This window comes from Crotalus tigris, unplaced genomic scaffold (assembly GCF_016545835.1).
Source record: "Crotalus tigris isolate CLP2741 ecotype Arizona unplaced genomic scaffold, ASM1654583v1 scf7180000020250.188148, whole genome shotgun sequence".
In the NCBI taxonomy this organism is placed as follows: domain Eukaryota; kingdom Metazoa; phylum Chordata; class Lepidosauria; order Squamata; family Viperidae; genus Crotalus; species Crotalus tigris.
Genome location: NW_024097929.1, coordinates 70,001 through 93,484, shown reverse-complemented (window position 1 = coordinate 93,484; position 23,484 = coordinate 70,001).

Sequence of the window (23,484 nt, the reverse complement as noted above, 5' to 3'; positions counted from 1 at the left end):
TGGATGTTCTTTGAAGTGTTTTCATCTTTCGGAACCATGACATAAATAAAATAAATTGTATGGTGGTTATCCCAAGAATGGCTTGGTCTATACGTGATGTGCTAAAAGAAAACAAGGGCTGGATTTTTCACAACCATCTGAACATCATATAACCAACCCTCTTTTCACCTAGGTCTGCGCCTTTATTGCTGCAGGTTAAATTCTCCGCCTTACCAGGTCACTCGCCTAAACTCAAGACCCCTTTCTAGTTTTTGAACCAACCATAGTATGGTCTTTTCCCAGAGCTTTATGGAAAAGGTAGCGCTATCTCCTGCTTATAGAGTAGTAGTGGAGACGGGCACCCTTCTTGATTTATGCCCTTGTCGCTTGTCAACACGGTGCCCCCAGGAATTCCCAAGGTCTTGTCTTCCTGGAAGTTATTTTTTTTTCTTTTCTTTTTTCGACCACCATGATGTGGTGTCTGGGGAAACGGGCTGGAAAAGCCTTTTATTTTGAGAAGTGGAATTGAGACAACATGCAAGGGTGGCACGTGAAGGTTTGAGCATGGGTGAACACCCCCCCCCGTGCCCAGTTTTTCAATTATCCCCCTCCACTCTTAATGATTAATGCCCAGTGATCAAGTGATGTAAACTTGCAGGAAACTGTTATTCTTATTTATTTATCTCTTTTGGCCAAAGACCCATTTGCCCAAATAAAGAGAAGAAATAACGGAACCAGACAGAACAGCACACCCATGAAGCAAAAGGCATTCACGCACTCCCATCGTTTTGAGTTTTTTTTTAAAAAAATATATTGTATTGTCATTCTCTCTCTCTCTCTCTCTCTCTCTCTCTCTCTCTCTCTCTCTCTCTCCATCCATCCCCTCTCTCTTTCTTTTTCTCTTTATCACTTTCTCTTTCCTTCATCTGTCTATCTTCTCTCATCTAGCTGTCTGGCTACTATATCAATCTATCCATCTCCATCTCTCTCTCTCTCTCTCTCTCTCTCTCTCTCTCTTTCTCTCTCTCTCTCTCTGCTTTATCCAAACTAAATTTGTATATCAGCGATTGCACTGATGCCATACACTAAATGAAAAATAAATTTCGAGTTTCACTTGTTTAAATAAAACACTTCCCTCAATCTAGCCCTCGGGGGCATAGGAATTATATATTATGAAAACCCGTTTTGCGATCCGTGCCCAGGTGTTGATTTCAAGCTATGCCAATTAGGCCTTTCTCTGCAGCTGAAACAAGAGGCTTAGGATTTGGGGCATTATAAGATGACGGGTTTTTTTTGGGGGGGGGGGGCTAAGAAAAACGATGCCTGGGAAAGGATGCGTGAAAAGAGGCGACGGGGGTCCGTGGCGCGGTTCCACGAACCTTCGCTAGGCAACTTTGGTGGTGCTGAACGGACAGCGCCTCCCGTTTCACCCTTCTCGCTTTTTAGGAATTCAACTCGCTAGACCCAGCTCCCTTTTTTTTAAAAGAAAGAAATAAAATATATAGATCAAATCACGGCTTCGGGAGCCTTTAGTTAGGACGGGAGATGGGAAGAGAGGCCGAGCAGAAGTATGCAAGGATGAATCCAGGGCAGAAGGAGAGAGAAATCTCTTTCGTTTTCCCTTCCACAATTCTCCAGGGTTTAAATTCAAACTGGGGCTCAGATCATGCTCAAGGGCTATTTCTTCTCCACAGACTTCTCTAACGATGCTGAACCGTCCTTTGCTTTCTCAAATTAGAAGTCAAAGGAGCTGCTTCCTTCTTAAACTTCCAAATAGATACTTGCTCCGAAGCCATAGAGATGGACACCACGGCTATTTCCACGGACATTATTTGGGAAATAATTTCCTTCTATTAAATCGAAACCCAGATTAAAAAAAAAAATGTCCCAGCCCAACAGCTGGACTTTGGAGCTAATCCAATTTTTTTTATATACCCAAAAGGCACTCGGAAATCAAAACCTAAATGCAGATGACTGGACATTGTGCTACGTGGCCTTTTGCACTAATCCCTCGACAGAGGTCAAACGGTTCATATCATCCAGCTGCAACATTTTAAAAAAAAAAAGCTTAAGCGTCAGTCGGAGGGAAGGAAGCTAATTTGAACATAATTAAAAAAAAAGGAAACGTAAGAAAGGAGCAGCAACATGGAATAAACATCGCGGACGCGGTTTTATTGTCAAGTGGCGTCAGAGTCCTGTAATCAAAGATTAATTGTCTTAATCAAATAGATCCACCCTCAGCAAATTAAGATGGTGCCAGCAACAAATTATAGGGCGATTATAATAGCGTGAAGTTAGTAGGGACGATTGGCTGGTGCTGCGAATTGGGGGAGGAGGTGGGATAGGGAGAAAAGATAGAGAGAAAAAAGAAAACAACGGAGGATCGAGAGAGAAGGAAAGAAAGAAAGAAAAAGAAAGAAAAAAAGAAAGAAAGAGGAAGGAAGGAAGAAAGGGAAAGGAAGGAAGGAAAAGGAAGAAAGGAAAGAAGAAAAAAGGGATGAAGCAAAAGGAAGGAAGGAAAGAAGGGAGGAAGGAAGCAAAAGGAAGGAAGGAAGGAAGAGAAAGAAAGAGGAAGAGAAAGGAAGGAAAAGGAAGGAAGGAAGAAAAAGGAAGGAAGGGAGGGAGGAAGGAAAGAAGGGAGGAAGGAAGGTAAAGGAAGGAAGGGAGGAAGAGAAAGGAAGGAAACGGGAGGAAGCAAAAGGAAGGAAGGAAAGAAGGGAGGAAGGAAGCAAAAGGAAGGAAGGAAGAGAAAGAAAGAGGAAGAGAAAGGAAGGAAAAGGAAGGGAGGGAGGAAGGAAAGAAGGGAGGAAGGAAGCAAAAGGAAGGAAGGAAGAGAAAGAAAGGAAGAGAAAGGAAGGAAAAGGAAGGGAGGGAGGAAGGAAAGAAGGGAGGAAGGAAGCAAAAGGAAGGAAGGAAGAGAAAGAAAGAGGAAGAGAAAGGAAGGAAAAGGAAGGGAGGGAGGAAGGAAAGAAGGGAGGAAGGAAGCAAAAGGAAGGAAAGAAGGAAGAGAAAGGAAGGAAACGGAAGGAAGCAAAAGGAAGGAAGGAAAGAAGGGAGGAAGGAAGGAAAAGGAAGGAAGGAAGGAAGAAGAACAGAAGGGAAGAAGGAAAGAAAGAAAGAAAAGAAAAACCCGGGGAAGGGAATCCGCAAACGGCGCCGCCCTCCCAACGCCTCCTCCGACAGCCCGGGGGGGGGGGTCCCGGGGGTCGCGGCAGGGAAGGGGAGTCGGTTGCAAGGGGCGCTCGCCCCCCTCGCAGACCCCGGGACCTCGCGTGCGGGGGGGGGAGGGAGAGCCCCCCCCACACCCAAAACCTTTGCCGACCCGGTCGCGACGGCTCACCTGCTTCAGCGCCGCGCACGGAGCTCCCCGCGAGCGGCCCGGGCGCCGGTCAGCAGGCGGCCCATCCGAGCGGGGCGGCGGCGGCGGCGGCTCGACGGCGCTTCCCGCCCTTCCTTCCGAGCGGGGAGGTCGACCCCGTCTCCGGCAACTTTGGAGGCAGGCGGTGGCTCTCGCCCTCCCTCTGGTGGGCTGGGAGGAGGGCCTCCGCCTCCGCCTCCGAGGCAGGCAGGCAGGCAGGCAGGGGGGGGGGCGCCTCCTCCTCTTCCTCTCCCCCTTCTCCTCCTCTTTCTCCTCCTCTTCTTTCCCCTCCTCTTCCTCTTCCTCTCCCTCCTCCTCCTCCTCCCCTTCTTCTTCTTCTTCTTCTTCTTCTTCTTCTTCTTCTTCTTCTTCTTCTTCTTCTTCTTCTTCTTCTTCTTCTTCTTCTTCTTCTTCTTCTCCCCTTTCTCCTCCTCCTCTTCTACCCCTCTCTTCCTTCTCCTCTTTCTCCTCCTCCCCTCTCTTCTTCTTCTTCTTCTTCTTCTTCTTCTTCTTCTTCTTCTTCTTCTTCTTCTTCTTCTTCTTCTTCTTCTTCTTCTTCTTCTTCTTCTTCTTCTTCTTCTTCTTCTTCTTCTTCTTCTTCTCCCCTTTTCTTCCTCCTCCTCTTCTACCCCTTCTCTTCCTCTCCCCCTTCTCCCCTCTTCCTCCTTCTCCTTTTCTCTTCCTCTCCCCTTCTCCCCCTTCTCTTCCTCCTCCTCTTCTTCTACCCCCTTCTCTTCCTCTTTCCCCTTCTCTTCCTCCTTCTCCTCCTCCAGGGCTCGGCAGGACTGGAGCCAATCAACCGCCTCCCTCCGCTCTTTCCTCTCCCCTCCTTAGAGGACGCGCAAGGCCTCCGGAGCTCCTGCAGGGCCTACAAGCCAGCTGGCTGGGGTGGGGGATGGAGAGCCTTACCCCCCCCCCGTCCACACACACACGCCTCGCGTTCCTCGGGCGAAAGGAGCCCTGGGCCACCGGCCGCCTTCCCACCCCACGCGGGAACCCCCTTTCTCGTCGTGCCGCGAGTCAAAAAGTCGCCGGGAGTGTTGGGAGAGATCCGGGGACGCGGCGGGTCTTGAGTTGACCTGGTGAGATGTAGAGTAGGAATCTACCCAGGAACTCAACCTGGCCGGTCTTCACCTTGGCCCGAGAAAGCTGCTTAAAATAAAATAAAGTAAAATAAAATAAAATAAAATAAAATAAAATAATAATACAATACAATACAATACAATACAATAAATAAAATAAAATAATAAAATAATAAAATAAAATAAAATAATAAAATAAATAAAATAAAATAAAATAAATAAAATAATAATAAAATAAAATAATAAAATAATAATACAATACAATACAATAAATAAAATAAAATAATAATAAAATAAAATAATAAAATAAAATAAATAAAATAAAATAAATAAAATAATAATAAAATAAAATAATAAAATAATAAAATAATAATACAATACAATACAATACAATACAATACAATACAATACAATACAATACAATACAATAATCCGGGTTAATTCTGTGGAGCTCCGTGAACAGGACAAGGGGCGTTTGTGTGTGTGGTATTTCACATCAGGTTTTGTAAACTGTGCTAGTTGACGAAGCACAGGTTGTTGAATCCACAGGAGAGACCAGCTCTAAAACCAACAAAGCCTTACAGTCCGATTGGATCTGCTGGGCCACACCTGGCTGGATTGTGGTGACCCTAGATGGGGATTATTAACGGGGAATTGTTACAGCACCAATGATGCCTGTTACATTGGAGGAGGAGGAGGCAGGAGAGTCCATTGGCCTTAATGGCTGCCTTCCTAGATACTACATTTAATACGGGTTAGCTTGATGAGTATATATCCTTTCATTGAACGGGAGCCAATCCGGTAGTTTCCACATTTGTATCCTGCTTTTCCTTCAGAAGCTCAAGGGGGTGTGCATAGTATTCCTGCCACTTGTTGTTCCCCACAACAACGTCCTTGTGAGGTAGGCTGGGCTGGGACAGAGGAACTGGCCAGATGTCACTCTGGGAGTGCCCAGGGCTGAAGTAGGTTCCAATCCAGGTCTTAGAATGGAATGGAATGGAATGGAATGGAATGGAAGAGAAGAGAAGAGAAGAGAAGAGAAGACAAGAGAAGAGAAGAGAATATAGAATGTAATGTAACAGAATAGAATATAGAATATGGAACATGGAATATGGAAAATAGAATAGAATAGAATAGAATAGAATAGAATAGAATAGAGAATGTAATGTAACAGAATAGAATATAGAATATGGAATATAGAATAGAATATAGAATATAGAATGTAATGTAACAGAATAGAATATAGAAGAGAAGAGAAGAAAAGAGAAGAGAAGAGTGTAACAGAATAGAATATAGAATATGGAATATGGAATAGAATAGAATAGAATAGAATAGAATAGAATAGAATAGAATAGAATAGGATGTCAGAATCCAATTATATTTCATCTTTAAATTATCAAATATAGAAACTCCCAATTCTGCCTTCTCTGGATTCTGCCATAAGAGGGAGAGAAGGGGGAGAACAAAGGGGCTTTATGGCCCTCACTTCCTTCAGTACACTTCAAAGAGCTGAATGCTGAATGTGTGTTTATTGTAACCTCGAAGTGTTAGCATAACAAAGGAGAGTAATTGCCTTTCATGTAGTTATCTGAAGTCTCCATCCAGACGGAAGAAAGAAGAAAGGGAGTGGAATTGTGATACTTGAAACTATCACTGGAAGGGGGGTTGATTGGGTGGAACTACTGGGGAACCCCTTAAAACCTTGAATGGGAGAGCTTGGACCCCAAGTCCTGTCTAGCATGCCTGCAACCATTTTCTCTTAATAAAGGATTCCTGTTGGAAGGATTATTCCAAGAGTTCTGTCTTCTTAAGATGCAAAGTGGGGTGGGTCCTCACAAGAATAGAATATAGAATGTAATATAACAGAATAGAATATAGAATATGGAATATTGAATATAGAATAGAATAGAATAGAATATAGAATATAGAATGTAATGTAATGTAAGAATAGAATATAGAATATAGAAGAGAAGAGAATATAGAATGAAATGTAACAGAATAGAATATAGAATATAGAATATGGAATATGGAATAGAATAGAATAGAATAGAATAGAATAGAATAGAATAGAATAGAATAGAATAGAATAGAATAGAATAGAATATAGAATGAAATGTAACAGAATAGAATATGGAATATGGAATATGGAATATGGTATATGGAATATGGAATATGGAATAGAATAGAATAGAATATAGAATGTAATGTAACAGAATAGAATACAGAATATGGAATATAGAATATAGAATAGAATAGAATATAGAATATAGAATGTAATGTAATGTAACAGAATAGAATATAGAATAGAATAGAATAGAATAGAATAGAATAGAATAGAATAGAATAGAATAGAATAGAAGCTGGAAGGGACCTTGGAGGTCTTCTAGTCCAGCCCCCATGGTTTTATTCCTTATCTTAACCACCACCCCCCCCCCTATTAGTTCTCTTATGACTGATTGTGGGGAGTCTAGAAAAAACGAGCTAACTCCATCACAAGGTTAAACATGTCCTGGGCATCCAGTCAAAGGGAGATGCTACTGGAAGAGGCAAGAGATGGTTGTCCCATGAATCCATGTAAGTTGTTTCTCTTCAAAGGAGTCGCTGCCTCAGTTTCCATTTGTCCAGGCTGGCTGGGGAGAATCGTAGGTGCAACTCACCTTAAAGGACACGTTGTGGTAGAAAGTTGGCTTAGGTCGCCCCAAAGAGTCCCCATCCAGTGTTTCTCAACCTTGACCATTTTAAGGCATGTGGACTTCAACTCCCAGAATTCCACAGCCAGCAATGCTGGCTGTGGAATTCTGGGAGTTGAAGTCCACATGCCTTAAAATGGTCAAGGTTGAGAAACACTGACTGTTAACATGGAAGCTATTTTATATTTGTCCAATCTATTTGATGGGATCCATGCCTTCAGTCCAAATAGGATTTCCCTACCCCTCCTCTCCCTTTCCCTCCCTCTCTCCACCCCTCCCCTCCCTCTCTCCCTCCCCTCCCCTCCCCTCCCTTTCTTTTTCTTCATCCCTATGGAAGCATTTGCTGTTTTTAATTCCCTAATCTAAGCCGCAGCCCTAGAATTTACTTGTAGTAGAATTTACTTGTAGTCTCTCCTCCGACGACTTAAACGTCCCTTGTGGTTAGCTGGGAAATGTTAGGTGCTGCCATCTACTGTGGACTAGTGGCTTCCAATTCCCACCCTCAGTCCAGTCTCGGCAACTCCCGGGAGTAATTGGGCCTGCGTGTGTAAAGGGTGAATTGTGACACGCAGCACTCAAGGGTGTGCAAAGATTGGCTCTTTTTTCAACCCCTGTGCTGAACTTCATTCGTGTTATTCACGTTGGAATTGACATTTTAAACGAATCAAATGGAAAGTTGGCCTAATGTAACCACCCGTAAGTTGGGAGCAAGTGTCCTGGGGAGTATAGCCAACCCTATATAGAATATATACCGCTCTTAGCTAAAAAAAAAACAAAAAAACCTGTGCACCTTCGCCATAGGTGATCCATAGAGCGAGTGTTTTAACAAATCTGACAAGTTTAAGGAAGAGAAGGACCAGGGGGGACATGATGGTAGTCTTCCAATATCCCAGGGGCTGACCCCCAAAAGAGGGGATGGTCAAGCTATTCTCCAGGACAAGAAGCAACGGAGGGAAACTGACCAAGGAGAGAAGCAACCTGGAACTAAAGGGAAACTTCCTAGCAATGAGAACAATTAACCAGTGGAACTACCTGCCTCCAGAAGTGGTGAATGCTCCAACACTGGAAGTTTTTAAGCAGAGACTGGACAGCCATTTGTCCGAAATGGTGTAGGGTTTCCTGCCTGAGCAGGGGGTTGGACTCGATGACCTCCAAGGTCCCTTCCAACATAACAACAACAACAACAAACAATACTAGTAATACTAATATTAATATTAACAATAACAACAACAATAATACTATTACTACTAGTAATATTAATATTAACAATATTAACAATAACAACAAACAATACTATTAACACTATTAATATTAACAATAACTAGAGTGCAGTACTGCAGGCCACTTTAGCTGACTGTGTTCAGCAGGTCAGCGGTTCAAATCTCACCGGCTCAAGGTTGACTCAGCCTTCCATCCTTCCAGGTTAGGTAAAATGAGGACCCAGATTGTTGGGGGCAATGTAAATATATATATACATTGCTTACTGGTGTACACCGCTTAAAGAGTGCTTGCACTTAAAGCGGTATATAAGTCTCATAAATAAATAAATAAATAAATAAATAAATAAATAAATAAATAAATAACAACAAACAATACTAGTAATACTAAAACTAATCAAGGAGAGAAGCAACCTAGAACTAAGGAGAAACTTCCTGACAGTGAGAACAATTAACCAGTGGAACCACCTGCCTCCAGAAGCAGTGAAGGTTCCAATACTGGAAGTTTTTAAGAAGAGACTGGACAGCCATTTGTCCGAAATGGTGTAGGGTTTCCTGCCTGAGCAGGGGGTTGGACTAGATGACCTCCAAGGTCCCTTCCAACTTTACTACTACTACTACTACTACTATTATTATATTAATATTAATATTAACAATAACCACAATAATACTATTAATACTAGTTTTATTAACATTAATATTAACAATATTAACAATAATAACAACAAACAATACTATTAATACTATTAATATTAACAATAACTAATAACAACAACAATAATAACAAACAATACTATTAATACTAGTAATACAAATATTAATGTTAACAATAACAATACTATTAATACTAGTAATATTAATATTAACAATAACAACAACAAACAATACTATTAATGCTAATAATACTACTAATAATAATAATTCAATTTACAAGGACCATTCAAAGTTACAAGGGCACTGCAAAAAGTGATTTATGACCATTTTTCACACTTACAACCGTTGCAGCATCCCCCAGGGTCTCGTGATCAAAATCAGGCTGCTGGTCAATTGTTTCATATTTATGACGATCGCAGAGTCCCAGGATGATGTGATGGCCTTTTGCTGGCCCTCCAACCAACAGAGTCAATAGGCGAAGCCGGATTCACTTAACATCAGTGTTAGTAACTTAACAACTGCAGTGATTCACTTAGTAACGGTGACAAGGAAGGTTGTAAAATGGGGGCAAAACTCACTTTAATCTCTGTCTGGCTAAGAAACAGACATTTTGAGCTGAGTTATAGCTGCTAACTTGAGGAGCAGCTGTGTGTAGTGTTACCCTGTGTGCTCCATTGTAACTGAATTAGTAACTATGAGCAACTAAGATGATCCAAGGCCTGGAGACTAAAACATATGAAGAATAGTTGCGGGACTTGGCTAGTTGGCTAGTCCAGGGGTGGACTCGTGGACTTCAACTCCCAGAATTCCTGAGCCAGCATGGGGGAACTATGGCCCCCTCATCATGGACTTCAATTCCCAGAATTCCTGAGCCAGCAGGGCTCAGCTTGGAAACCTCTCCCTTTCCCCTCAGCATGGCTGACTCAGGAATTCTGGGAGTTGAAGTCCATCAGTCATAAAAGGGCCACGTTTGAAGTCCCCTACCCTAGGCCTAGAGTCTAGTTCAGGGGTAGGCAACCTTGGCTCTTTTATGACTTGTGGACTTCAATTCCCAGAATTCCTGAGCCAGCATAGGGGAACTATGGCCCCCTCATTATGGACTTCAATTCCCAGAATTCCTGAGCCAGCACGGCTCAGCTTGGAAACCTCTCCCTTTCCCCTCAGCATGGCTGGCTCAGGAATTCTGGGAGTTGGAGTCCACCAGTCATAAAAGAGCCAAGGTTGCCTACCTCTGGCCTAGGCCTAGGCCGCTTTATGACTCGTGGACATCAACTCCCAGAATTCCTGAGCCCGCATGGGAGAAACTTTGGCCCCTTCATGACTTGTGGACTTCAACTCCCAGAATTCCTGAGCCAGCATGGCTCAGCTTGGAAACCTCTCCCTTTCCCCTCAGCATGGCTGGCTCAGGAATTCTGGGAGTTGAAGTCCACAAGTCATCAAGGGGGCCATAGTTCGCCCATGCTGGCTGAGGAATTCTGGGAGTTGAAGTCCAGAAGTCATCAAGGGGGCCATAGTCCCCCCCATACTGGCTCAGGAATTCTGGGAGTTGAAGTCCACGAGTCATGAAAGAGCCAAGGTTGGGCTAGTCTAAAGAAAAGAAGAAATAGGGGAGACATGATAACAGAATTCCAGTATCTGAGGGGCTGCCACAAGGCAGAGGTGGTCAGGTTGTTCACCAGAGCACCAGAGGGAAGGACGAGAAACAATGGTTGGAAACTGATCAAAGAGAGAAGCAACCTGGAATTAAGGAGAAACTTCCTGACAGGGAGGACAATTAACCAGTGGAACAGCTTGCCACCAGAAATCGTGGGCACTTCATCGCTGGAAGTTTTAAAAAAGAGACCGGACAATCACCTGTCTTGAGATGGTCTAGGTTCTCCTGCTTGAGCAGGGGGCTAGACTAGAAGACCTCCAAGGTCCCTTCCAGCTCTATTCTATTCTAGTAACTAACCTCTCAGACTGACTTCAAACCACACTATGCTGGACACCTCTGTAGTTGGCTACTTTGTCATTCAATCACAGCCAGGGAGGGCCTCTGTAGTCCAGGCACAACTCTTGTTCCTTGCCTTGGGCTACAAAAGCTGATTGCCTCCCCCCTTCTCTCTCCCCCCCCCACCTTCACTCAACCTGCCAGAAATAAGGAGCTCCACAGCTTCCCTGTTGACACTGTTCTTCTGCTCAGGGTTGAGTTAGATTCACACAATCTTCCAAGTTCTCTTTACTTTAAACAGACCTGGCTTGATCCACCTAGTTAAAAGCAAAATTCCTTCCAGTCAAACCTCATGTAATTTTTCTCTTGGGTTTTACCGTTTGCCTCCTTCTGGGATATATATATATATATTTTTAAAAAATCTCCATCTAGTCCAGTGGTTCTCAACCTTTTTAATGCCGCGACCCCCAACCGGTCGTAAGTCGAGGACTACTCAACCGGTCGTAAGTCGAGGACTACTCAACTGGTGCAGCACCGTTGCAGAATGGGACTTTTGGCAGGCTCAGCAGGGCAGAGACAGCCTGGACAATTCCTATTGGCTTTTGAAAGCCAATAGAATTAGACTCTATTCAAGAGAGTCTATTCTATTGGCTTTCAAAAGCCAATAGAATAAAAAGGAGTAGCACAGCTAAGGAAAAGGGGGGAAAAATGGCAGACTGCGTTGTTTGGCGACCCCCGTGAAATGGTTGTTCGACCCCAAATGGGGTCCCGACCCACAGGTTGAGAACCACTGATCTAGTCTATATCCCTGGGATTTCCTGGTGGTCTCCCATCCAAGGATAAGGACCTCTGACTGTTCTTTAGACAAAAATCAGGCTAAGCCAACACGAATCAATTCTGGGCAATTGCTTAAAATGTGGTCTCAAGTCTCAGAGCCCCATGTTTTGAACAGATCTGGATTCAGAATTCAGCCAGATGACGGAAAAAGGAAGATGTGACTTCTGGTTAGAGAGCAATCAACTGCCCTTGTTAGCTCTCCTTTGATTTTTTTATTCAGTTATTTATTTGTATCCCGCCTTTATTATTTTTCAGAATAACTCAGGGAGCCCAACATATCCAACACACCTTCCTTCTCCTGCTTTCCCCTATTTTCCCCACAACAACAACCCTGTGGAGTTGGACTGGGCTGAAAGAGAATGACTGGCCTAAGGTCACCTAGCTGGCTTTCATGGCTAAGACGGAACTAGAACTCCCCATCTCCTGGTGATTGGCCCAAAGACACCCAGTCAGCTTTCATGCCTAAGGCGGGGCTAGAACTCACCGTCTCCTAGTGATTGGCCCAAAGTCACCCAGCTGCCTTTCATGCCTAACACTGGACTAGAACTCACCATCTCCTAGTGATTGGCCCAAGGTTACCCAATCAGCTTTCATGCCTAAGGCGGGACTAGAACTCCCTGTCTCCTAGTGATTGGTCAAAGTCACCCAGATGGCTTTCATGCCTAAGGCGGGACTAGAACTCACCATCTCCTGTTGATTGGCCCAAAGTCACCCAGCCGCCTTTCATGGCTAAGGTGGGACTAGAACTCCCCATCTCCTGGTAATTGGCCCAAAGATACCCAGTCAGCTTTCATGCCTAAGGCGGGGCTAGAACTCACCGTCTCCTAGTGATTGGCCCAAAGTCGCCCAGCTGCCTTTGATGCCTAACACCGGACTAGAACTCACCGTCTCCTAGTGATTGGCCCAAGGTTACCCAATCAGCTTTCATGCCTAAGGCGGGACTAGAACTCCCCGTCTCCTAGTGATTGGCCCAAAGTCACCCACTCAGCTTTCATGCCTAAGGCGGGACTAGAACTCACCGTCTCCGGGTGATTGGCCCAAAGTCACCCAGCTGGTTTTCATGGCCAAAACAGAGCTAGAACTCACTCTTTCCCGCTTTCCAGCCTGCTGCCTTAACCACTAGGCCAAGCTGTCTCTCTAGGGGTGCATTTTCTATATGAATAGTGTCCCCCCCCCTATAACTCATAGGAAGATTCTTGACATGCTAGAAGATTGAAGAAAACCACCTACTGGGACTGTGGGGACGATCAGCTTGCTTGCTTGCTTGCTTGCGGCTTGCACTTTCCCCCCTCTGCTCCCGCTCGTTAGCTGGTCATTTGATAAACCATGGTTGAGCAAACCATACCTTAGCCCTTTTTAGTGTGCAGAGCCCCCCCCCCCCTTCCAGGGTGCCTGTCTGGATCTGAACTTTCAGAAGAGCCTTTGAGTCATTTCCACCAGTTTATATCCCTTCCAAGGTGGGGGGGGGGGAACCCCACCTCTCCAGTCCCCTCTCCAACAATCAAACACATCAGCTTTTTTCTTTCCAAACCCACCAACCGACGGGGAGGGGGGGGGCCCAGAAGAGCAAACATAAACATCGTCTCCCCCCTTCCCCATCGCCCTAATGAGTTCAATTACAATGTGGTAAACACATTGCCTCTACGCTTTAATTAAGCCTGCTGTCCAATTTTAACTCATTAGTAATTCATTAAGAGAACAGCCCTGAGCTAAGTTGCAAGAGGGGGGGGGGAGAGGGAGGTGGGTGGCAGGAGGGAGGTGGGTGGGCACCGGAACAAGTTCCTTTTGGCCTGGGGGAGCAGCAGGGAGAAGGGTGGGGGGGGTGGGGGGGGGACTGCAGCATAGACTGCCCTCAGGCTACCCAGGCACGTTAACCTTCCCCATTGAAAGTTTTGATGTGTGGGGGGGGGTTCAGAGCATCCCTCACTGGGCTGGGACCCTTCCGAGTGGCTTGGATTCAACACCCATCATCCACCTCTAAGTTAGGACAAAGAAAACCCACAAACCCACGACCTTTACAGGGCCCGCTTGCCAAGTTGCTTCATCGGGGCTGTTCAAGGGGACTAACCAAGTTAGCTTCTTTTTTTTTTTTTTTAGCTCGTGCGAAGGCCAGCCGGCTGTGCGAAGGCTTCCAGAGACCTGGGTGTTTATCCTGGACGATGAATATCAATGACTCGGAAATAATCTCCATAGAAAATTGGTTTTCACTGCCTTCCTTCTATCCATTCATGAAAAAAAAAAAAAACAACACTGGCGGTTTTTAAGAGGAGACTGGACAGCCCTTTGTCTGAAATGGTATAGGGCTTCCTGCCTGAGCAGGGGGTTGGGCTAGATGACCTCCAAGGTCCCTTCCAACTTTATTATTATTATTATTACTACTATTACTATTATTATTATAATCAGTGGAACTACCTGCCTCCAGAAGCTGTGAATGCTCCAACACTGGCGGTTTTTAAGAGAAGAATGGACAGCCCTTTGTCTGAAATGGTATAGTGTTTCCTGCCTGAGCAGGGGGTTGGATTAGATGACCTCCAAGGACCTTTCCAACCTTCTTCTTCTTCTTCTTCTTCTTCTTCTTCTTCTTCTTCTTCTTCTTCTTCTTCTTCTTCTTCTTCTTCTTCTTCTTCTTCTTCTTCTTTATAATAATAATTATGATTATTAACAATTATTATTATTATTAGTAATTATTAGTAATTATTATTACTATTACTACTGATATTACTATTATTAATAGTAATAGTAATAATAATTACTACTACTACTACTACTACTACTACTACTACTACTAATAATAATAATATCAGACCTACTGTAGTGTAGAAGGGTTTTTTTGTTTTTTTGTTTGACATCCTGCCCACTCTTTAGTGCAGGGGTCTTCAAACCTGGCCCTTTTATGACTTGTGGACTTCAACTCCCAGAATTCCTCAGCCAGGCTTCTCTCCTTGATGAGTTTCCATCCGTTGCTTCTTGTCCTGCCTTTGGGTCCTTTGGAGCATGGCTTGACTCCCTCTTCTTTGGGGCAGCCCCTGAGATACTGGAAGGCTGCTATCCTGTCCCCCCTCGTCCTTCTCTTCATTAAACTAGACACCCCCAATTCCAACAACCGTTCCTTATGTTTTAGCCTCCAGTCCCCTGATCGTTGCTCTTCTCTGCATTCTTTCTAGAGTCTCAGCATCTTTTTTACATCGTGGGGACCAAAACTGGTCCAAGCCTGGCCTTATCAAGGCGTCCTAAAGTGGCATTAACTGTTGGTGGCAAGCTATTCCACTGGTTAACTCTTCTACACCAGTGGTTCTCAACCTGTGGGTCAGGACCCCATTTGGGGTCGAACGACCATTTCACGGGGGTCGCCAAACAACACAGTCCGCCATTTTGTTCCCTTTTTCCTTAGCTGTGCTACTCCCTTTTATTCTCTTGGCTTTTGAAAGAAAATAGAATAGGCTCTCTTGAATAGAGTCTCATTCTATTGGCTTTCCAAAGCCAATAGGAATTGTCCAGGCTGTCTCTGCCCTGCTGAGCCCACCAAAAGTCCCAGTCTGCAAACGGTGCTGCACCAGTTGAGTAGTCCTCGACTTACGACCGGTTGAGTAGTCCTTGACTTATGACCGGTTGGGGGGTCACGGAATTAAAAAGGTTGAGAACCACTGCTCTACACAGATGCAAACTGCGCTTTTAGTGCTTTAGGGTTCCAGGTGCGGCGGCTGGGCCAATTCTGACTTCTTCCCTGCGCTCCCAGCCTACTTCTTCGCGTAGGCTGGGAGCGCAGCAGCCGAGTCCAGCCCGGCCGGCCGCGGTTCCCTCCTTGCTTCAGCTCGGCCCCGCTGGCTGCTGCGGCCTTTTCCACCTGCGGCGGCTGAAGGGCTGGGAAGCCGACGGACTGCGAAGTGCGCGCAGCCTCGGCCGAGTTCGGTTCCAAAGGCTGGCCACTTTCTTCCCCGTCTCTTCCTTTCCCATCCCGACTGGGGAGGGGAGCAAGGGAATATCCGGTAGTTGTAGGGAGGGGAGCCCCGTGGCTGTCTGGGTGGCAGAAATTCCCAGCCTTTTCCCGGTTTAACACGTTTCATAGGATGCAGGAAGTGGGAAAGTCTAGTCTAAGGAAGGGAAGGGCTAGGGGTGACAAGACAGCAGTCTTGCAATGTTTGAAGGGCTGCTAGAAGGAAGAGGGGGTCAACCTATTTTATTCTATATTCTGTTCTGTTCTGTATTGTGTTGTGTTATGTTGTGTTCTATTCTATTCTATTTTCTATTGTATAGTATTGTGTGTGTTCAATTCTATTCCATTCCATTCCATTCTATTCATTTTCTATATTCTATTCTATTCTATTCTATTCATTTTCTATATTCTATTCTATTCTATTCTATTCTATTCTATTCTATTCTATTCTATTCTATTCTATTCATTTTCTATATTCTATTCTATTCGATTCATTTTCTATATTCTATTCTATTCTATATTCCAATTTCTATTCTACTATATTCTATTCTATATTCCAATTTCTATTCTATTCTATATTCCAATTTCTATTCTATTCTATTCTATTCTATTCTATTCTATTCTATTCTATTCTATCCTATCCTATCCTATCCTATCCTATCCTATCCTATCCTATTCTATTCTATTCTATTCTATTCTATTCCATTCCATTCCATTCCATTCCATTCTATTCATTTTCTATATTCTATTCTATTCTATTCTATTCTATTCTATTCTATTCTATTCTATTCTATTCTATTCTATTCTATTCTATTCTATTCTATTCTATTCCATTCCATTCATTTTCTATATTCTATTCTATTGTATATTCCAATTTCTATTCTACTGTATTCTATTCTATATTCCAATTTCTATTCTATATATTCCAATTTCTATTCTATTCTATTCTATTCTATTCTATTCTATTCTATTCTATTCTATTCTATTCTATTCTATTCTATTCTATTCTATTCTATTCTATTCTATTCCATTCTTTATTCTATTCTATTCTTTATTCCATTCCATTCCATTACATAGATATAGATATGTAGACAATACAATATATTATATTAAATTGAAATCAAACCATAATAAAATCACCATAATATGGAGCCATAGAATTGCAATCGGGTAGCTGTTATAATTCGATCTCTAAGGAAGCTAACCATCTAACTGGTGTAGCTGCGGTGAGATCATAGTTGCTCAATAGTAGCAACTGTGAGAGGGACCTCAGAGTCCTAGTGGACTATCCCTTAAATAGGAGCCAGGCGTGTGCTGCAGCTGCCAAAAAGGCTAACACAGTGCTAGGCTGCATTAACAGAGGGACAGAATCAAGATTACTGAAGGGTTAATACCACTTTACAACGCCTTGGTAAGGTCACACTTCCTTAGAGATCGTCCACAGTGGCTGTTTATATTTATATTTTATATTCATCGTATAAGATCATATAAAATGCTTCTACCAGCAATGGAAGATATAGAACAGTGTTCCTCACCCATGGCAACTTCATGTTCTGTGGACTTCAATTCCCATTGCTGGCTGGGCAACTCTAAGAGTTGAAGTCCACAAAGCTTAAAGTGGCCCCAGTTTAAGCGAAACCCACTTCTATGTCTTCCATTGCTGGAATAATAATAATAATAATAATAATAATAATAATAATAATAATAATAATGTAGAGGCAAACCAGGGGGAGTTGGCAGTGAAGGAATCTAGCAGAGATATACAACTGTTCTCATTTGGAAACCAGGCACCTCTACCTCAGGAAGAACAAAACCCTCTAACTAAAGAAATAAAAGAATTGAAACAAAGAATAACTGATCATCTAGAACAGCACAAAAACAACAGAATAAGGCTACCTGCATTGAAGCTTGTTCCAAAGAAACAGCTAGCACAAGCATTAAAAGATGCAAATATTGCAATATCAAGTATAAGCACTAATTCATTGCAAGAAACAAACCAACTAATGTACAGCACAGCTGCAGTTATAACAGAATACCTGGGATGCAAAATCAACAAAGAAGAAAAACAAACAAACAGTGCACCAGAAAAATGGAAGGTTAGACTAGAAAATAAGATCAGCAAGTTAAGATCACATGCAAGCAAGCTAGAACAGATGAAAGAAAAGAAGCTGAAGAACAAGAAGACCAAAGAATACCTAATCAAGAAATACCACTTAGAAACAAGGAAGATCAAGGAAGCACTGGAAATAATAAAGCAACAAATAACAGCTATAGCCAGGAAAATCAGTAGATATGAAGCTCGAATTGCAAACTATAGGCAGAACCTCCAATTTCAATCCAATCAGAAACATTTCTACCAATCCATCAATGGAGAAACTGCAAGGAATCAGTCAGTACCTGACAAGGAAGAAACAGTGCAGTTCTGGAAGCAGATATGGGATAACCCAAAGAAATACAACAAGGATGCGGCTTGGTTAAAAGAGGTGGATGCAAATAAAACAGAAGTTGAAATGAAAGAACTAGTAATAACAACAAAAATGGTAGAAAAAAGAGCAAGGAAAATCAAAAATTGGTCAGCACCAGGTGAAGATGAACTGCATGGGTTTTGGTTGAAACATCTAACTGTTATACACCCACTCATTGCCAAGCAGTTCAACAATATACTACAAGGAGGAGAAATTGAAAAGTGGCTAACAACTGGAAAAACCTACCTAATAATGAAAAATCCAGCAAAAGGGGCAACACCAGGTAACTACAGGCCAATTACCTGCTTACCAACAACTTTCAAATTACTAACTGGTGTGGTAGCTGATGCAGTACAACAGCATCTAGTTGAAAACAATCTCTTTCCACCTGAGCAGAAAGGAAACCGCCCCAATAGCAGAGGAACAAAAGATCAACTCCTAATAGACAAAATGATCTTGGAAAACTGCAAGAGAAGGAAGACCAACCTGAATGTGGCATGGATTGATTACAAAAAGGCATTTGACTCTCTGCCACATGATTGGATAATAAAGTGCCTAGAAATAACAGGAGTCAGTAGGAAACATCAGAAAATTTGTGCAAAGATCGATGGCACAATGGAAGACACAGTTGCAGATCAATGGTGAGAGGCTGGGAGAGGTTAATATCAAGAGAGGAATATTTCAAGGAGATTCATTATCACCATTACTATTTGTTATTGCACTGTTTCCTCTGTCAACAATACTGAATAACTCAGGACATGGCTATCAAACATCAAAAACATCTGCCAGACTATCCCACCTCCTTTATATGGATGATCTGAAGCTGTATGGAAAAACATCATCTGAAATAGAATCGCTGCTCAACACTGTCCGTATATATAGCCAAGATATTGTAATGGAGTTTGGCTTGGACAAATGTGCCACACTTACTATCAAACAAGGAAAAATAATGAAAACTGAAGGAATCAAGATGCCCCACGAAAATAACATTAAGAGTCTGGATGAGGAAGAGTACTACAAATACTTGGGTATCCTTCAAGCTGACAACATCAAGCACACTGAAGTCAAGAAAAAGATTAGAGGTGAATACATCAAGAGAGTGAAGAAGATCTTAAAATCCAAACTCAATGGAGGAAATACCATAAAGGCAATCAACACCTGGGCAATCCCAGTCATTAGGTACACAGCTGGAATAGTGGACTGGACTCAAGCAGAACTAAAAGCAATGGATAGGCAGACCAGAAAAATAATGACAATGAATCATGCCCTTCATCCACGCAGTGACATTGATAGACTTTATCTACCAAGGCAAATAGGTGGGCGTGGAATGCTACAAGTACATCAGATGGTTGAAGAAGAAAAAATGGCTTTGGAAGAATATCTGGAGAACAATGATGAAGATGCACTGAAATTAGTATATCAGGAAGGCTTACTAACTACTGGAGAGACCAAACTGGCCTACAAGAAAGACCAAATGAAGAACAGAATAGAGGCATGGAAGACAAAGCACTACATGGCCAATACATGAAAAAAATAGCTGGGAAAGCAGATAATAATAAAACCTGGCAATGGCTAAGAGCAGGAAAATTGAAGAAAGAGACCGAGGGACTAATTCTGGCTGCACAAGACCAAGCCTTAAGGACAAATGCATACAAAGTCAAAATTGAGAAGACAGCAACAGACAGTAAGTGCCGCCTATGCAAAGAAGCTGAAGAAACAGTGGACCACTTGGTAAGCTGTTGCAAGAAGATTGCACAAACTGATTACAAGCAGCGGCATGACAAAGTAGCAACAATGGTGCATTGGAAGATCTGCAAAAAATATCATTTGCCTGTAAGCAAAAACTGGTGGGATCATAAAATAGAGAAAGTCATAGAAATGATAAAATTAAACTGCTCTGGGACTTCAGAATTCAAACAGACAAGCACCTGCAACATAACACCCCAGACTTAACAATTGTCGATAAGAAAGACAAAAAAGTCTGGATAGTGGACGTGGCAGTGCCTGGAGATAGCAGAATAGAAGAGAAAGAACTGGAGAAGATAACAAAATACAAAGACCTACAAATAGAAATAGAAAGACTGTGGCAAAAGCAAGCAAGGGTAGTACCAATAGTCATAGGCTCCTTGGGTGCAATCCCAAAACAACTGGAGCACCACTTGAACACCATTGGCATTGACAAATTCGCTATTAGTCAATTGCAAAAGGCGGCCTTATTAGGAACTGCTTCCATCCTGCGACGATATCTGTAATACCATCAAACATCCACATCTGCCTATCCCAGGTCCTGGGTAAGGACTCGATAGGTAGACAAAATGCCAAATCCAGTCTGAACATCTGGCTGACTGTGCGATGATCGATAATAATAATAATAATAGTAATAAAGTTGGAAGGGACCTTGGAGGTCATCTAGTCCACCCCCTTGCTCAGGCAGGAAACCCTATACCGTTTCAGACAAATGGCTGTCCAGTCTCTTCTTAAAACCTTCCAGTGTTGGAGCATTCACTGCTTCTGGGAGCAAGGAGTTCCACTGATTAATTGTTCTAACTGTCCTTAGTTCTAGGTTGCTCCTCTCCTTGATGAGTTTCCATCCGTTGCTTCTTGTCCTGCCTTCAGGGACCTTGGAGAATAGCTTGACTCCCTCTTCTTTGGGGCAGCCCCTGAGAGATTGGAAAACTGCTATCCTGTCACCCCTGGTTTTTCTCTTTGTTAAACTAGACATACCTAATTCCTGCAGCCTTTCCTTATATCTTTAGCCTCCAGTCCCCTGATCCTCTTTGTTGCTCTTCTTTGTACTCTTTCTAGACTCTCAACATCTTTTTTACATCCTGGTGACGAAAACTGGATGCCGTATTCCAAGTGTGGCCTTACCAAGGCCTTGTAAAGTGATATTAACACTTCACATGATCTTGATTCTATCCCTCTGTTGATGCAGCCCAGCACTGTGTTGGCCTTTTTGGCAGCTACAACACACGGCTGGCTCCTGTTTAAGGGATCGTCCACTAGGACTCCGAGGTGCCTCTCACAGTTACTGTTATTGAGCCAGGTACCCCCTATACCAGCGGTTCTCAACCTATGGGTCGCGACCCCATTTGGGGTCGATCGACCATTTTTCGGGGGTCGCCAAAGGCGGCGATCCGCCATTTTTCGCGGCGCCGTGCACGCGCGCCGCGCGTGGGGGCAGCACCGCGCACACGTGGCGCGCATGGGGGCGGTGCCACGCATGCGCACCGCGTATGGGGTGGCGCCGCGCATGCGCGTCGCGCCTGGGGGCGGTGCATGCATGCGCGTCGCACATGGGGCGCCGTGCATGCGCACTGCGCATGGGGGCCCCGCCCCCATGCGCGCAGCGGCGCGCATGCGCAGAACGTTTGTGTGACAGGGGTCGCCGTCACACAAACGTTGAGAAGCACTGCCCTATACTATACCTGTGCATTTGGTTTTTCTTGCCTAAATGTAGAACCTTGCTTTTTTCACCATTGAATTTCATTTTGTTAGATAGCGCCCAGTGTTCCAGTCTGTCCAGATCCTCCTGTATCCTAAGCCTGTCTTCCGGAGTGTTGGCTATTCCTGCCAGCTTGGTCTCATCTGCAAATTTGATGAGTTCCCCATCTATCCCCTCGTCCAGATCGTTGATGAAGATGTTGAAGAGCCCTGGGCCCAGAACAGAGCCCTGGGGCACCCCACTACACACTTCCCTCCACGTAGATGCGGTTCCATTGAGGATAAGAAACATTTTCCTCCACTTAAACCGGAGATTCTTAAGAGCCCTGAACAACAGTTTTGATCATGCTAAGATGTGGGCTAAACTCACACTTGATGATCATCTAGCTCCACTCCCATCCGGTTGCCTCTCTCTGTACATGACTTTTGGAGTGCTGTGCATTTCTTTTGAATAATTTCGTTGAATGTTGTCACATAGTAAGTAATGCAACTCAGCACGAGCAATTAATCAGTGGCCAATTAGGAGCCGACGTGAACATTTCCCACCATCAGGCATAACTGTTATTATTACAGATGATTAAATAAAATGTAATTGAGGGAACAGGCAATTTGCTAAGATTATGTAAGGGCAGCTGGGACCACCTGGAGTGAAGTTTTCTTTAGATGCCAGGTCAAGATGAGGTCAACCCAACCAAGACCAGCATTCAGAACCAACTATGGTTAAGCTATTGGACTAGGATTGGAAAGAGAGTCTTCCATCAGCTGCTGATTTGAATCAAGCCGTACCAGTAAAATGTAACAAAGCTGTACTCCTGAATCATATCGACTAACCTGGTTAATAAATCCTAGATGATCTTACAGCCGGCTCTTTTATCTGTGCTGCTAGGCAACCCCATTCTTACTGTCACTGCTCCATCCCTGAATATCCTTTCAGAGAATGGTTCAAAAAGGTCAAGATGGCAGCCAGGGCCAATCCCGTTTTACCTGCACCAGCCAGGTGACACATTAAAAGGAAAGGATTCAGTCACATAGTTTGCAGTGGTTGTGTTTAAGTCATAAAAATAGCACATTGTAATGTTCAATCAATGGAATAGAATAGAATAGAATAATAAAATACAGAGTAGAATAGAATAGAATAGAATAGAATAGAATAGAATAGAATAGAATAGAAATAGAATAGGAATAGAATAGGACAGAATAATAAAATACAGAATAGAATAGAATAATAAAATTCAGAATAGAATAGAATAGAATGATAAAATTCAGAATAGAATGGAACAGAATAAAAAAATTCAGAATAGAATAGAATAGAATAATAAAATACAGAATAGAATAGAATAGAATAGAACAGATGGAATGAAATATGAATAGAATAGAATAGAATAGAAATATATGGACTGGAATAGAATAGAATAGAATAGATGGAATGAAATATGAATAGAATGGAATGGAAATAGAATAGAATAGAATAGAACAGAGTAGAGTAGAGTAGAGTAGACTAGAGTAGAGTAGAGTAGAATAGAATAGAATAGAATAGAATAGAATAGAATAGAATAGAATAGAATAGAATAGATGTTGGAAGGTACTTTGAAGATCTTCTAGTCCAGGGGTGTCAAACTGCCGGCCCGCAGGCTGGATGTGTCGCCAGGAAACTGCGCCCACCCCATTGCCAACAATGGAGAAAAAGCTCCGATACGTCACGTGACGTCGCGAGTTTGACATGTCTGTTCTAGAGTCTCGACATCTTTTTTACATTGTTGTGGCCAAAACCGGATGCAGTACTGTAGCATCCTCTCTCGTCATGTGATCAAAATTTAGGCGCTTGGCAACGGGCAGTTATTTGCGACGGTTGCAGCATCCTGGAGTCACGTGATTGCCATTTGGGTTCTTCCCA